The 15866-nt window shown below is 40.1% G+C and overlaps 1 pseudogene; it reads right to left on the bottom strand.

Moving 5' to 3' along the window:
- Positions 1-3171: 3171 nt before the first annotated feature.
- LOC110069264 (cAMP-dependent protein kinase type II regulatory subunit pseudogene) lies at positions 3172-4296 on the bottom strand (annotated as a pseudogene).
- Positions 4297-15866: the final 11570 nt, after the last annotated feature.

Genomic DNA, 15866 nt, shown 5'->3' with positions numbered 1-15866 from the left:
CCATGAGTGCGTGTTGGATATGAGATGGTTATAGCCAACTCGGCGCTACGTGCCTCGTTGACCTCGTTGGCTATCTACCATCTCATATCCAACGCACACTGCTGGAATAATTCTTAATCAGTCGATGATAGTTTTGTTGTTTTTCCAAACTGGTCACTTTAAGTCGTGCAGTAATCGAGTTACAACTCGTAATGCCGAAGGTTACTACCGCTTGCATTGAGCTGTCGTCTTTTACAGATGGAGATCCAACACAACTAAAGCATACTTACAGTTTGGACGCACCCCTGATATCTTTTGTCTATCTTTTTTTTCACTTTTCCACTTTTTTATTATAACCTTGTGAGGTTCAAAAACAAAAAGAAATTACATATTCCTAATAACGCCTAACATTAGTAACACCAATTATTTTACATGCCCTGATATTATAATGAAATTAAATAAAAATAAGACTGAATGTCATAAATTAAGTTTCTAATTTGAATTTTACGTACGGCTGCCATCTGGCCTGAAAGTTAAGTTCTGTGTTGTTTTTCATAGCTATATATTTCTCAGTTCTAACTTTCATTTTGACAATTTCCTTAAAAGCACTTAGATTAGGAGTTACACCACGTTTCCTACTTATCCAAATATGTAGCTTAACAAGCGTAATAAAGTAATTCAATATTTCTATTTCTGCGTCCAATTTACCTAGTAACACATCTTGTAGCGTGAGGTTCACTCTTTTGCCAGAAACCGAAGACCAAAAGGATGCAAACTGAAATCATTCCAGATTAGGTTTGTGAAAGACACTATAAAATAGATGATTTACAGTTTCCGATTCAATTCCACAAAATGTACACAGGTCATTTGGGACATAGTCTATCTTTGCTAAGCGGTAATTAGTAAAAGTAATGTCGTTCAAAATCTTGAACTGAAAGCTCCTTACAAAGGTTTCAGACGAGATGGATCTCGCATTAAGAAAACCTTTGGAAACAGCTGTGTCGTCCAGGCAGAATGCTCTTTCCACTTAATGAAACCTCTTGAGACTTTAGCTTTTCTCAAAATAAGCAATTCATAAAAATGTTTACTTCTACCTGTTAACAGATTAAAACGTTTTTCCCCACACTGAAATTCTAAAGAGTTCAATTTGTTGTCATTAAACTCTAAACGTTTCAGATCGCGTGGAATAGCCTTGTCTATCTTAATAACCCTTGATCGCTTTTAAGTTATATCTACGCTTGTAATGGATGAGAGAGCGTCATCGTGGATTCAGAAAGTACAGGAAGCTTGATGTGAATGGATTTCATCTTGGCCTTCTACCAAGGTGGCACTGAGCCAAACACGCGAGGAAAATTATCCTGCACTCCCACATCTGAAAGGCCTGTCTTACAGGCTATGCATATGCTATCATTCACTCACTCAAACCTCTTCAGGCTATGCTATATTCGACGAAAAAATAAATTGTTACAACTATAAACAGAGAGAGACTCCATTGACCAAAATGGTGAAGCGGAGATGAGGACAAGATCACTGAAGAACGAAATTGTAAAGGTCGTTCTTATCTCGATGCTGTTTCGCCGTGAAGTGAAAGAAGATTCAATTGAACCATTGAACCATTTCATCTTAGATGCAAATCTCAGTTACCGATAGATCAATCAGGAGTTGAATGAGCGGTATTAACTGATTAAGATATGGGCATACATGAAAAAAAAACTCCAGTTGATAATCCCTAATTTCTAAATACTTATTCGTTGCTTAACCTCAAATACAAGAACTCCCATGCCTGCATGCCCATTGCAGTTTCACTTTATCAGCTATCCGTCCCATTTAGCAAACCCCGCTTTGCAAATCCGAATGAGCCGGTCCTCATCCGGGGTCCACACGATGTCAATCAAGAATGTCCTTGCGACCACAGTATGCTTAAGAAGAATTTCGCGAAAGCCAGATTTAAGATTGTTGAAGAGCTGACGTAACAGGCCTTGTTGTAAAAATAAATCTTGTACTCACTGTCTTTTTTTTTTTTTTTCTACTTCACAAGAGGTATTTTAATACCCTTGAAAGTAAATTTAGTATCTCATTATATCTATATACCTCTCCCGTAGGGCCACTAAACAAAGGAATACCCAAAGAAATGTATTAGTAATTACACATGGTAACAATAAAACCACCCTAAGACGGCAAAACAGAGATTTAATAGCACCAATCTAGCCTGGATTTCGTAGTTTTTAGTCAAGTAAGTCAGTCACATATACAATATAATATTCAGTTTCGCTAGAAAATAGATCTGTGGTTCAAATCATTTGAATAAAAGCCAGACATTATTATTTTAATTTTGGAGTCAACATGAGAGTTTCAATCAACACTCCAGCCTGCACTAATTGCTAACATAAATTCCATTCTGTGAAAAGGGAATTTAAATATATATAATGGAATAAGGAAAATTGCAATTTGGAACAGCAAAGCGTATGACCAGGCTGGATATGCCGCCTTGCAAATGAAAACACAATACGTTTATATATATATATTAACTTATCTATTCGTGACAGTGATAAAGAGATTCCTTAAGCTGTGGTTATTGTTAAAAACAGGCGGTGAAGCCTAAAAGGTCATTCGTTGCGGGCAGATAAACTTCACAGATGTAGAGAAAACCAAACTGATATCCGAGAAATGACTATTTAGCTCTAGGTACATTCACATGCATCATTTTTTTTTCGGTTAGCACGGTTTCGGTGGAAAGTCGCGAATCAAAAAAGTTTAACTCCGCGGTCCAGAATTGTTTTACTTCTCAGACACGCTGGACGCAACCTGATCTTTTGAAAATAAGAAAACTCAAAGCGGTAGAACGTGGCATCAACACAGCATGACAGATAAAAACAACCAGCTCAAGTAATTAAACATGCAAAACATTGCATCTCGCATTGACAATTAGCGAGCCTCTTATCGAGCGGTTAGTCCTCAATGAATTCATCACAATATATTAACAATTTCTTGCTTGGATAAAACTACGTTTGGAAATTTTGCCAAAAAAAAAAAGGTTAAATAACCCTCTCTGTTGAAACAATCACCTGAACACCACGAGAAAGGCCAACGTTTGATATTTTTGTTTATATTATTTTCTGTGATTTTCCTTTTAAAACCACTAGTCGCCGGTGGGGCAGGTGTTTTGGAAAATGTTCTTCAAAGCATCGCTAGTTAAGAATCCAAGCCCAAAGCTTTCCGTTGCTCCTCGTAGTGTGCAATATTTCGTTTCATGATATCCATACATGGTCCTAGAAGCCTCTCAAACGCGTCTACATTCAAACAAGCGCACTTCACTTCGCCGCCATCCGCAAACACAGAGGCAGATCGCGGGTTCTTTGTTACAAGCGCGACTTCGCCAAAGTAGGCTCCTTTCTTTAGGTGTGAGATTTCTTTGCCTGAAACCGTGACGCGAACGGTACCTTGCTCGATAAAATACATACAGTCCGCCTCGTCGTTCTGTCGTATAATACACTGGCCTTCTTCGAAGATCTTTGTTTCCAAAGCGTCGGCTAAATTCATTCTCTCGTACGCCTGTAGCTGTGCTAACATGGGCACGTTCTCCAGAAGCGCCTCGTACATTTGTCGCTTCCTCGCCGCGGCACCGACGACAATTCGCCGAAATGTCGCTTGGTCGAGAGCCCAGATGCTTCCTTGAGATTTAGCTATGATAGTAGCATTTCTAGGGCAGTTGTACATGAGAGCAAGTTCTCCAAAGCTGCCCGCGTCCTTAAAAGTGTGAACTTTCACTTCCTTACCGTCTTTCTCGATGAATACATCGAAGACGCCATTATCTATCACGTAGAAATTATCTCCATCCGCTCCCTGGCGAATAATTTCGTCTTCAGGGCTGACTTTTCTCTCGAACATTGCATCAAGAAGTTCCTTCATCTGCTCCCGGTCACACGACTTGAAAAGCAAAATGTTCTCCACCGATTTCTTCAGGCGCTGTAATTGTTCGTCTGTTTTGGGGTGAACTACAGGTTTCGCACTCGCGTCATTTTCGTTAGGGTTATAAGCTTCCGCCGCAACTGCTCGTCTTCGTCCACGAGCAGGCATTTTCGGCGGCTCTTGCACCTCATCTTTGTCTTCCACGCACTCCTTTTTCTCTGGTTTCGACGCTGCCGATTCTTTTCCTGCTTTGCTGTCCTTCTTCTTTCTTCCTAATCGCAACATGTTGAAGTAATCAGCTGCGAAGTCCACCAAATCGCTTGGATTCTCCTGTATGCACTTGACCACAAATTCCTCGAGTAGATCAGTTAGCCCTGGGGGAATAGAAAACTGAACGGTGGTTTCCATTCTCCGGTATCAATTTACTGCTCGCGTTTTCGACGTTACCTTCGAGTTTACACATCTCTAGTTTGTGCTCGCCTCTAGGCAACGCGCCCAAACCTTACGCGCTGGAGAATCGACACAAGGAATAAGTCTGATCCACCAATAATCGTATGTTCTTTGTTTGAGTGTGACTTCTGTTGAATCCGGCGTGTTTTCTAACAAGCCCGTATTAAATTAAGTGCAAGAAAATCTCCGTCTTCGAGGAGATTTTCGAAAGAAAAGTCTTTTCTATGCGGTTTGAATTTAAACAGCTGTCACTCCTTTTTGGTGGGTTTTATTATTCTCCTTGCATTATAATTTCTCGTAACAGCTGACGTCACCATCTCAAAGAGCGAGAAAAAGCAATAGATGTTATTTCCTCGACCGAATTTTAGCGTACTTATTTCCCCGTGTTATTTGACCTGTCTCATAACGGATCTCATATTTCGGTCGAGTGATTAAGTGATTTAAAAAGTCTTCGCCAAGTGAAACCTAAAGTAAGTATTTCTTTTTCCAAAGGTGAAACACTTCGTAAACAAAACAAGTCCGCCTGTTTCAAGCATTATGCTAATGAGCTGTGGTTTGAGAACTCCAGGTGGCACAGAATACAAAATTAACTGTCAAGCTAATGGTAATTCAGCAAGACAATTCTGTGACTGACGGCTCAAAATTTAAGAATATCTCCCAGCGGGAAAAAATAATTCTCTGAACTGAATATCCCGGTTTTCTTAGGTAGGTTGCTACTAACTGTTAGCTAGGAAATAAATTTTCACAAACCAGCCGCGCCGAGACTGATATCAGAGGAAAGATTTCGATCTGGTTTTGTAGATATTGTTAAAATAGCCATAAATTACCAAAGACAACTTGGAAGAAAGTTGTTTTGTCTTGCAAAATGTACTGACAGTATTAAAGAATCGTTTATCACGGAAAAAAGGCAGCGTTCATTGAGAAATTTTTGTTAATGAAAAACGTCCGTGCCATGTCATAGATATCTTCTACTTGTAGGGATTTTTAATTTATCTGTTTTTCTGGCGTTGTGTAAATCCTAATGATGTACAGTAGAAACGCCGGGAAGGAAAACCCACACGGAATATTTAATGAAGTCATATGAATTAATTTTAAAGTCAAGTGGTACATCCCTCATTGGATCCCAATGCAATCTTTAGTAAAAAATACCAAGAACTAGTAAATAAAATATAAAAGGAAGAAAATTTGAAGCATTTTTTTTTTTTTTGTAACACAAGGATAGGATTCAAACTGACACATACAAGGGCTAAATGTTGAAAAGATGCCAGCAGCTGGTATGAAAAAGACATAATTTACAAACAACGCTCAGCACGAACTCGTTCTCCCGATGTCCTCCCACTCCACAAGATGCATTGAAGACTGACAATAAACACAGAAACCTACCGCGAAACACTGAAATTAAAAGTACACGCTTCTACGACAATTTTGCACCCAGCGGCCAAATGCCAAATGCCAAAAAAAAAAAAAAAAAAAAAAATCATTTACGTTCTGTTAAATGTGCTCAGTTGGAAAAGAATAAATTTAAAAAAATAACCTGAATCGGCCGAATGGCTGTGACTTGGCCGCACTTGTCTGTCTTAATCATATGGAAAGCTGTTCTTTCTTTGTTTAAAATATCACATCAAGTTGTTCGTAAATATGACGCGTTAGACTTTCCTCCTAGCTTCTTAAATTTTTAGGTGAAGAGAAACTACTGCTATTAGGAAATTACTTCCCAGGAAGTCCAATTTGTCTTTCGGAGATTCTAACCTTTTCAGAGTAAATTCACTGAGTTTCTGACGCCAGACACACTGAGTGGCGGTGACTTTTAATTAAACAACACAAACTGGTCTTGATGCAAGTTTTCAACCAAATGAGCCTTTCAACACCCAGACGAAGCCTCGCTAAAAAGGGCAGTGAAAATATAATTGACACCGCCGGGACGATTGATCGGCTCCGAGGAGACCACTAAATCATTTTACATGGAGGCCATAGAGAGCATTTTAATTTTCACTTCAACCCGCGAAGACCTTCATGCGACGACAGTAATTTATCACGGAGTGGCCGCGCCTTGTTTACATAATAAAATAAACGAGTAGAAGTCACTGAGCAGATGTTTTGGCGTTTATGTTTTTCGTTTGTTATTATTTCAGACGAAGCGAGGCGAGCTTGAAACAAGCGAGCCAACAGTGGTAACGTTATACATGATTATAATGCGTGAGAGTCACTGTTTTTATATTTTACCCTCAATTTTCTTGGCAGTTCTTGTCAAATCCCTTTATCTGACCGACTTGCACATTTTACCTTTTGTTTTACCGACAAGTAATTGGATAATCATACCTCTTTGAACATTTTTTAAGAAATGATCTTCTGGATGAAAATTGTTACCCTTCAAAATGGCACTGTCTTTTAGAATATGGCGTCGGTATATGCAATGAAGGGGAACGCTACTGGGTGAACGAAAAGGAATGTTCTCTACAGCATCACCCAGATTGACTTTTGTGAATTACATGTACATGTAGCTTTCTAAGAATCACCTAAGTCCAATCTGCGAATAAAGAGGTCAATAAAGAGCCCTTAAGTGTCAATAAAAGTGAGCCTGAAGAGTCTTCGGATTAAAAGGAAAGTGAAAATCACTTAGAGATGGCCTTTCAGTAAATAGCCACCACAATAACAAGAGGGTGGGGTGGGGAGAGGGCATGAGGTAAATCAATACCTATTTATGATGGCACTGACCTATTTGGGATGACTGCGGTATTGACAGAGACTTGTTAAAGCTAGTAATCAGATTTCTGTTTCTGTTCTCGGCTTAAGAATCCCGTATCCTTAGATAAACAAGGCAAACTGTTCAAGGCCCTTACCTGTTCGCGTTTCAGATACTATTCTTCTGTCTGGCAATTTTGTAATGTCTGTGACAGAGATAAACTCGAGCTACTGAAAAAAAAAGATGTATAACGATCAGACCTCCCCCTACGAAGAGTTCTTAGAGCGAGGTGTCAATGTTCTTTGTACGATATGCGCATTCGTGCCGGATCAACTGCTTCTCACTTGTGAGGTTAATCATGGGTGTGATCTGCCCGGATTCCTTAGACGGGTTGAGATCGACTGTGAAAGATCTACATGCACGGCTCATGCCGCCTTGAGATACACCTACATCTGCACTTGCAATCTGTAAAGGGATTTACCATCACCGAGTTGTAAAGGGAAAACAATAGGGCTTACCGACATTTTGTGATGGTGTGTTTGGTTTTAGTTCTTGCATGCACTTTTCAGTAACTTATCGTTGATTTGCGAGTGGGTCCTGTTGTCTTTGTAAGCTTAAAACAGCTAAAAAACAGGACGGTGTAGGGTTTTTATTTCCATATTCATTGCAGCGTGTAGTGTTTAAGTCTTCGTTCTGTGCAGTGTTTTAAATGAAGTGGAACAATAGAGAATTATTGCTAAATGACAATACTTTTTAAGGTTCTACATTTGTAATCTGCAAAAAGAATTAACCATCACAGTATGCAGATGAAGTAGATGTTTGACACCTAGAGTTAATACAACAACACACGAGCTTTCTTCGCTTAGATACTCTGTTGTGAAAACTGAAGATGGAATGATTTAAATGAATCCGTGTGAGCTCTGTATGGTTGTAAAGATTTTAAAGATAATGGAAGCTGCCTACTCAACCAAAAATTCCGAAAATTCCGAATGGTGGCAAATGGTACAGAGATTTCCTGGGAACGTTTCCAGAAAACCCGAAAATTGTCGACTTTCCGAAACGCGAAACGTTGAACCGAAAATTCCCGGTACGAAATTTCCGGAAATTTGGGTATAGTTCGCGAAGTTGTCCTCTTTTCTGGAAATTTCCGGAAATGCAAACCGGAATCTTTGGTCGAATGGAAAGCGCACAACATTCGCTTTTATTGTATAAAAGTCAGAGGTATTCCGAGTGGTAACAAATTGATAAAAACGATACGATATCCTCACATGTGAAGATATCATTTTTGACCAATCAGCTTGCAGTATTTTCGCGCGCTGTCAAGCACTTGTGTTCTGCCGAACCGTCGCCCGTCGTCCGCTGAGAGTTTTTGCTTTGGCTTTTTCGCGAGTCAAAGTTAAGTTTAGTTTTATTCTAAAATGGAGACAAGCAGGTTTGTCGAGAACACAGATGACGAACTGAACGAATTCATCGAAGGACGACTAAGAAAACTACGTACGACGTCGAGTTATTCAAGAGGTTCATTCGGATATCAAATCCTGGCTTGCTTGATTCAGCATCTCTTCATGAGCTTTCACCCCAATTTCTGAATGACCTTTCGAAATTCATCTTTGGCGTTAGAAAAAAAAAAATGGCTCCGAATATGAACTAACAAGTTTGAGAGGTTTTCTTTTAAGCATCCAGAGTAATGTGAACAAACAAAACTATGCGGCTTCACAATTGTTACTGACGCTGAGTTTAAAACTACAATGGCTACCCTCAAAGCAAAACAAATGGATCTAAAAGCCAAGGGATTTGGAAACACGCCTATGAGATCTGATGGCCTAACAGACGAGGAAATTGAAAAACCGTATGCTTCCAAACGCCTGAGGATTGAAAGCCCTCAATCCGTTATAAACACTTTGTGGCTAAATTCGACCATACATTTTGGTCTTCGCGGCGGCAAAGAACAGAGAAAGTTGTGCTGGGGAGATGTCAAACTCAAGCAAACGCCCGACGGAAAAGAGTATTTAGAATACTCGGTTGAGAGACAGACTAAAACTAGAACTGGATCTGACCCCAGAGATTCGCGGAAGATTAAGCCAAGAAGGTACTCAGCTCCCGATCTACCACTGAGCTGAGAGAGATCCAGTTCGTGTTTATAAATTTTATGCAAGCAAGCGCCCGGAAAGCATGAAGACGGATGATTTCCCATTTTACTTGGCGGTGAATAATATTCAGCCATCCAGCCTATCAGTAAAATCCTGGCATAAAGTACAACCCATCGGGGTAAACAAGCTCAACAGTATCAAGTGCTAAAAGACATGGTAAACGAGGCTCGTCTTGGACTAGAAAATAAGCGATTGACAAACCATAGTGCTTGTAAACACCTCGTACAGAAGTTAAATGACAACGAAATACCTCCAACACAAATCATGCAGGTCACAGGACACCGGAATGTTAATTCCGTAAACAACTATTCATCCTTGCCGGACAAACAAAAAGAAAAAATATCCGGTATTTTGTCGTTCAGAGGCCAGAATGACAATCAATTGCAAGAACCACGCGCATCCATATCAGTGTATTCGTAGCCCTGAAGGACTTCGGATGCCTCTATCAGGGCTTGGTTCATTAATAAGCGGAACAATTGATGGAGGAACATTCAACATAAATGTGAATTTGAAGCAGAAAAACCTCTCCTGGTAAACGTGATTTCGAGCACATTTGAAAGTAGTAAGAAATGGAAGGGTGTAAGGGTAGTTGAAAGCAGCGACGAAAGCCAGGAGTAAGCTTAAAGAACGGTATGTTACTTGCTACTGTTTGCCAAATTTCTAACTATCTTTATGCCTTTAGTGACGACCATTTTCTATTTATACAGATTTTATTTCAGTCTTTTCGCTTACGTCTTTCTTTGTATTGAAATAACTTGGCCTTGTTTACGATTCATACAAATAAACAACTGACTGAAAGCTTGTGTAGTCAATTTTGAAATAAAAACTAAATCATCTTTTGTTGTATTGTGAGGATTTTATATAATAAAAAGAAAACTACATGTCTGCTTGGAGACACGAAATTTTTCTTCGTGTTTGAAAAATATTTTTCAACACTCGAAGAGAAATTTCGTATCTCCGCGCAGCCATGCAATATCCTCTATTTAAGATTTTCAGAATTCTTGTTGTTAATATTGTGAATTAGTATCACTCAACTAGTGGACTAATACAATCCTGCATTTTAATTGGCTACGCTCCTAGAGGACTATTAGTAATAGTCCTTGGTAGCGAAATTGGCGCAAACGAGCGTGACGCTTTCTTTCGTTTTATTCCCAAATAAATATTTCTTCAACTTGCATTTGCTAACTTTATTATTACCTTTTTTGTCCGAGTTGGGTGATACTACAACAATTAGACCCTTCGCCCTCAAGGCTTCGCCTCATGGGCTATTGACCCGTGGCCCGCAAGGACTACGGGTCTAATTGTTAATTAGTCTTATTGTAGTGTAAGTAGTAACTTAGATTTATCCTATTGTTAATCAGTATTATTGAAATGTAATTAGTGACTCAGCTTTGCCTTACTCATTTATCTATTTATTTTACTTTGTTCCGAGATATTAGCTACAATTACTACAACTACTCACTAATTACGTTATTTCCAGGCTATAAGGTTTTTGACACTTTAATAAAGTTCTCATTCATTCATTCATTCATTCATAGCACAACTGCTGTTATGCTACTCTAAAATCCGAATGAAAGTATAGATATGTATTCATGTATGTGTTTACATTTTGTGATGTCCTACATGAAACAAAACAAAATGCAAACAAACTCTCGAGAGTGCGCAGTACGGACTGGAAATTATCTTTAACGCAAAAATACCATTCCCTACCATCATTGAATTGTCCTCAACATTTCGGTTAGAAGTACAGTAAAAACCCGCATAAAAGAACAAGTGGATTCGTTAAGAACGCTCAGGCTGAAATTTGGTCAAAAACGTAAGAACACATTCAGCCTGCAAGATGAAAATTGTTCTTATATATATACAAAAAAATGGTTGCCAGTTAGATTAGTATAACCTACTAGGGAACATTACTTTGTACTAAGTAGATCAATGTATGTGCTATCCATTAATTAATTAAAATGTTGTGCTTGCACATTGATTTCATCTGTTGATAGTCTATGCAGTATTTAATTTTTAGAAACAATTTTAAGAACACCTTAAGAACATTTTCAGGCTGATTTTGCAGAAACCACCCGATATATAAGAACAAAATCAGCCTGAACTCCCCAAACATGTATCCTTTTATGCGGGTTTTTACTGTAATATAAATGTTGCTACAACAAATGAGAGAAAATTCACAAAAAAAATGCCAAGGAAATCTTTTATTGCTCAGAAAAATGGATACTTCTTAAGATTTACGAATGTAGAGAATTGTCATGGTTGCTACAGTAGTTTCTTTGGCAAATATATCTTTTAACTGACTCTTTAGTGCTGTACTGACTTCCTCTTGGTCGCATAGCTAGGTTTGAAATCTGAACTATTTTGTTTGGTAAACTTTAGTAAGAGTTTCAGAAACTACGATAATCTCGCGGTTATCTAAACGAAGATAGGTTGTCCTTCCTAGGTAAATTTGTAAGACAACTTTTAAAATCCAGAAGAGCTGAGGGGAAGAGGTATGAAAACTTCACTACCGTACTTCAATCAATTAATCTTTATTTATAGAGTGTAAACACCTAATAGCTACAAACCGTCGAAACCGAAGTTAAAAAAAATTACATGCTTTAACGTTTTTGTCCCCGTTACAAAAAGGAAAAATTGTAATATGCGAATTTTCTTTTACGATAAATGCCTTTTAAAAGTAATTATTTTCCGCATGAAGGTTTCGTTTCTGAGACAGCCTGCTACCAGGTTCTCGTGTTCGGCCGGGGGCGCGAGCGGTGAAGTCGCGAAAGGCATGCATGGACTTCTTCGAAAAACAAATTTCTCACTCCTTACTATATCTGACGCAAGATTCTTATACTTGAAAGTCATTCAGAGTTTTCAACAAGTAAAACATGCAATTTCCTGACAGTGACTTGATTTTTTTTCCATTGACGAGTGTGTTTGTTCAGAGTAGTTGTTTATAATTCACTAGTGCGTTATTGACGTGTTCCCTGCCTTCAATTTTATTGGAACTTTAAAATTTTCAGGGCGAAGGCAAGGGGATATATATTTTTAGGAATTTGACGAACCATCCCAGAACCCTTAGGTTTGGTATCAACACTCCGAAATTCTATCACAATTGCGGAATGATTGATAGATTGATTGACTGATGAATGATTTAGGACACGCAACAGTGTTGATTCCCCTGCTGGAAGACCTCTTTTCGATAATGAAGATGAACCACTGGAAATATAGAGTTGTGTGATTCACACAGTTTCGTTTAGTCAATAGCAGTCGTTTTTACTTTCTCACATGGCTGGTTTACAATTGGTAGCTGGTTTACAATTGGGATGGGATCATTACATATAAATCATACAGTTCACCAGGCTAAAATAGTGCGTTTAACGCTGCCGGTAAACTTTGTCCTCCTAGCCTCTATCTATGCAGGACTGTAAATACCAATGTTAACGTAAACTGGCTCTAATCTGATATACAGGTTAAAGTGGAAGATCAAGGAAATCATGGTCAACAAGGCATAAATGCGCTCAGTCACACTGACTCTAAGGATTCTCACCGCAGGTTAGTTTATTTTTGTATTTCTGTGAAAAGAATAATAGCATTAGCCTGCGTAGCTGGCGGAATTCGTGATTAGTGGTTTTTGGTGGCTCTCCGCCATTTTCTCAAACGGTCAGATCCCACGAGAGAATTCGTGAGTGGCGAAGCTACAAGTTAAATTCAATTCAACTTCGCCACTCTGCTTTGCTGCCAAAACAGAAGCACTCGTCAAACATTGGGAGTTAATCCAAAAACATTCTGTAGGATTTAGAATTTGTTTACTGGTTTCGCCCATATTAGATACAAAAGCATATAAACACATGATCCACTAGCCCGTAGCAGAGCTCAGCGACACGCGAGTAACACTTCCACGAGTGAGCAGACATTCGCGTGCGTGACTTTTCGCCCGCCCACCTGATTAAAGCGAGCGTTAATCTCGTACTCAGATCTCCCTCTGTCTGACGCTTGGCAGTGGGATATCTGAATTCGAGACACGATTGTTTAAAAACAAGCGAGTCTGCTCATTCTCGTCCCCATAGCCCTTCTCGCTTCCCCGCCGGTTAAGAGGAGCGAAAAGGACTATGGGGACGAGAATGGCATCTGCTATGCAGGCTAATGGTTCACGATCTTCAGGTTCAAGCAAATAATATTGAGTGTTACGCATTGATCTCTCTTTGAAGGTATGCTGGAGATTTCTCCAATGGAGACAGACGAACACCAGTATTTAAATGGTGTTCGTCGCCATCAGCATCTGAAGGGGCCGTCCTCTTACTTATACGCCCTTGCGACGAAAACTTAGTTACCACGGACACTCCGAGGAACATTGCCCAAAACTGCACATTCATGGTCAAGAAGATGTAAAATGTGACGCTCTATGTTCTTGGCGAAACAATGGAATAAAGAATCGTAGGTACGAAATGAATGAGGACGGGTACCCGGAATTGCTTGACGAAGGAGAAGCAAGGGAAGCAACAGACACATATACCCTTAAACAGTGTACTACAAAAATAAGGCGGCTACTGACCTAAAAAATTCATGATATCTTTGAAAAGTGACGTCAATCCGGCACTTTTCTACCAACAATTAGTGAATTTTGCGTGTGTTCTAATGCTAATGCTGCGATTTTGATTACCTGAGCTACACGTGTGCTATCAACAGTCAGAATAGGAGCAAGTGTAGGGCTAGAAATGCGTGAAGATTAGATGCTACTCTGAGAGAAATGGAGAGAAATAATTGGAAATCGTTTAATTGTGGATAATGTATTGGGAATTCTACTAAAACAGTTAAATTATTTGCTCTCAGTTTCTATCCCGACAAAATAAATGTGAAATACAACACGTTGCTTTAAACATAGTCAAAGAGAGAGGGGGTGTGTGCTGGTGCTTTATTTGTTGTTTAGGGCATAGTTTTCGTTATCAGTTCCATATATTTCTGCAGAATACTTAGCCTGCGAACGCAGACGTATTTCCAGCTGTCGCTTGTCTCCGCCGAAAATAACGTCTGCGAACCCGTGACAGGAAACAACTTCTGTGACAATAATAAAGTGTATTATCGTTTGTCTCACGATGTAGTCACTTGAGATGTAGATCGCGACGTTTCGACCGCTTACTGCTAGTCTTCTTCAGGCGATAAGGTCGACTGATTGCACGGTATCATTTATATCACAAAGGTCGGCTGTGATTGGTGCATTTCGATCCTCCTATTGTTCCATTTTTCAGGCGAGTAGCTGTTCCCTCAGTGGTCCGCTGTTGTACCGTTCTCCTGTTGTTGTGTTTCTTGATCGTGGGTATCCATGCTTCAGGAATTTCAATTCTACTATCCCTGTTGATGTTATTAGGGTGAAGTCTTATGTGAATAGCTTCCTTGACCCTACGTGTGTACCAGTGAGGATCTCGATCAATAAACTTGACCTCATTCCAGATAGGATAGTGGCCGATCTCGTGGGTGTGTTCAGAAACGGCGGAGGTCTGGGTACGGGCGAGTCGTATATCCCTGTCGTGTTCTTTGATCCTCTCCTGCATAGATCTCCCTGTTTCCTTGATGTAGACTTTGCCGCACTCACAGGGAATCCTGTAGACAACACCATCTTGTTTAGCCGGGTTGACGGTGTCCTTTGGTCGCACTAAGTGTGACCGAAGTGTCGTGTCGGACTTAAAGACGGTGCGAATGCCTTGTTGTTCTAGGCAGCGGCGGAGAGACTCCGAAACGCCTTGGACATAAGGTAAAACGGCGGTGGATTTAAATTCCGCTACAGGCTCTCTTCTTGGGGTTGTTCGTGCCTTTGTGATCTTCTGTACAAAAGAGGAAACAAGTACAGATGACAGATGTTTCTTCTCTCCAGCGATTACTGATGGTTTGGTCACTAGACGTTTAGCCCGGTCGTACAGACACTTCACAATACCGCGCTTTACTGACTGAGGGTGGTCCCTGTAAGTGTCGTGGCGCGGCTTGTACGGCGCCCTCGATCGGTACGTTGGTAAACGTACAAGCCGCGTTACAAAAAATGGAGAACGACGTGGGCCTGGCTGACCGCACGACACTTACACCAGTTCAAATCGCGGACCTCTTGGATTTCGTATTAAGATCTACTTACTTCCAGTACAACGGATCGATTTACGAACAACGAGACGGCTCAGCCATGGGGAGCCCTGTATCCGCGGTTATTGCTAATCTCTACATGGAGATATTTGAAGAACAAGCAATAGAGTCCGCACCTTGCAAGCCTAAGATCTGGAAACGCTACGTAGATGATACTTTCACCATCCTGGATCGGGATAGAGTTGATGTCTTCCTGCAGCACCTGACAGTCAACAACCATCAATCCGTTTCACCATGGGGATCGAGAACAACAGCAAGATCGCCTTTCTCGACGCGTCCGTTTACAGAGAACCTGATGGCCGCCTTACCACCCTTGACTACAGGAAACCAACACATACTGATCAGTACCTAGCGTATGATTCACACCACCCTCAGTCAGTAAAGCGCGGTATTGTGAAGTGTCTGTACGACCGGGCTAAACGTCTAGTGACCAAACCATCAGTAATCGCTGGAGAGAAGAAACATCAGTCATCTGTACTTGTTTCCTCTTTTGTACAGAAGATCACAAAGGCACGAACAACCCCAAGAAGAGAGCCTGTCGCGGAATTTAAATCCACCGCCGTTTTACCTTATGTCCA

This window comes from Orbicella faveolata, unplaced genomic scaffold (assembly GCF_042242905.1).
Source record: "Orbicella faveolata isolate gen_17 unplaced genomic scaffold, um_ofav_v1 contig_47, whole genome shotgun sequence".
NCBI classification, from domain to species: Eukaryota; Metazoa; Cnidaria; class Anthozoa; order Scleractinia; family Merulinidae; genus Orbicella; species Orbicella faveolata.
This window is presented reverse-complemented; position numbering and strand designations above follow the sequence as displayed.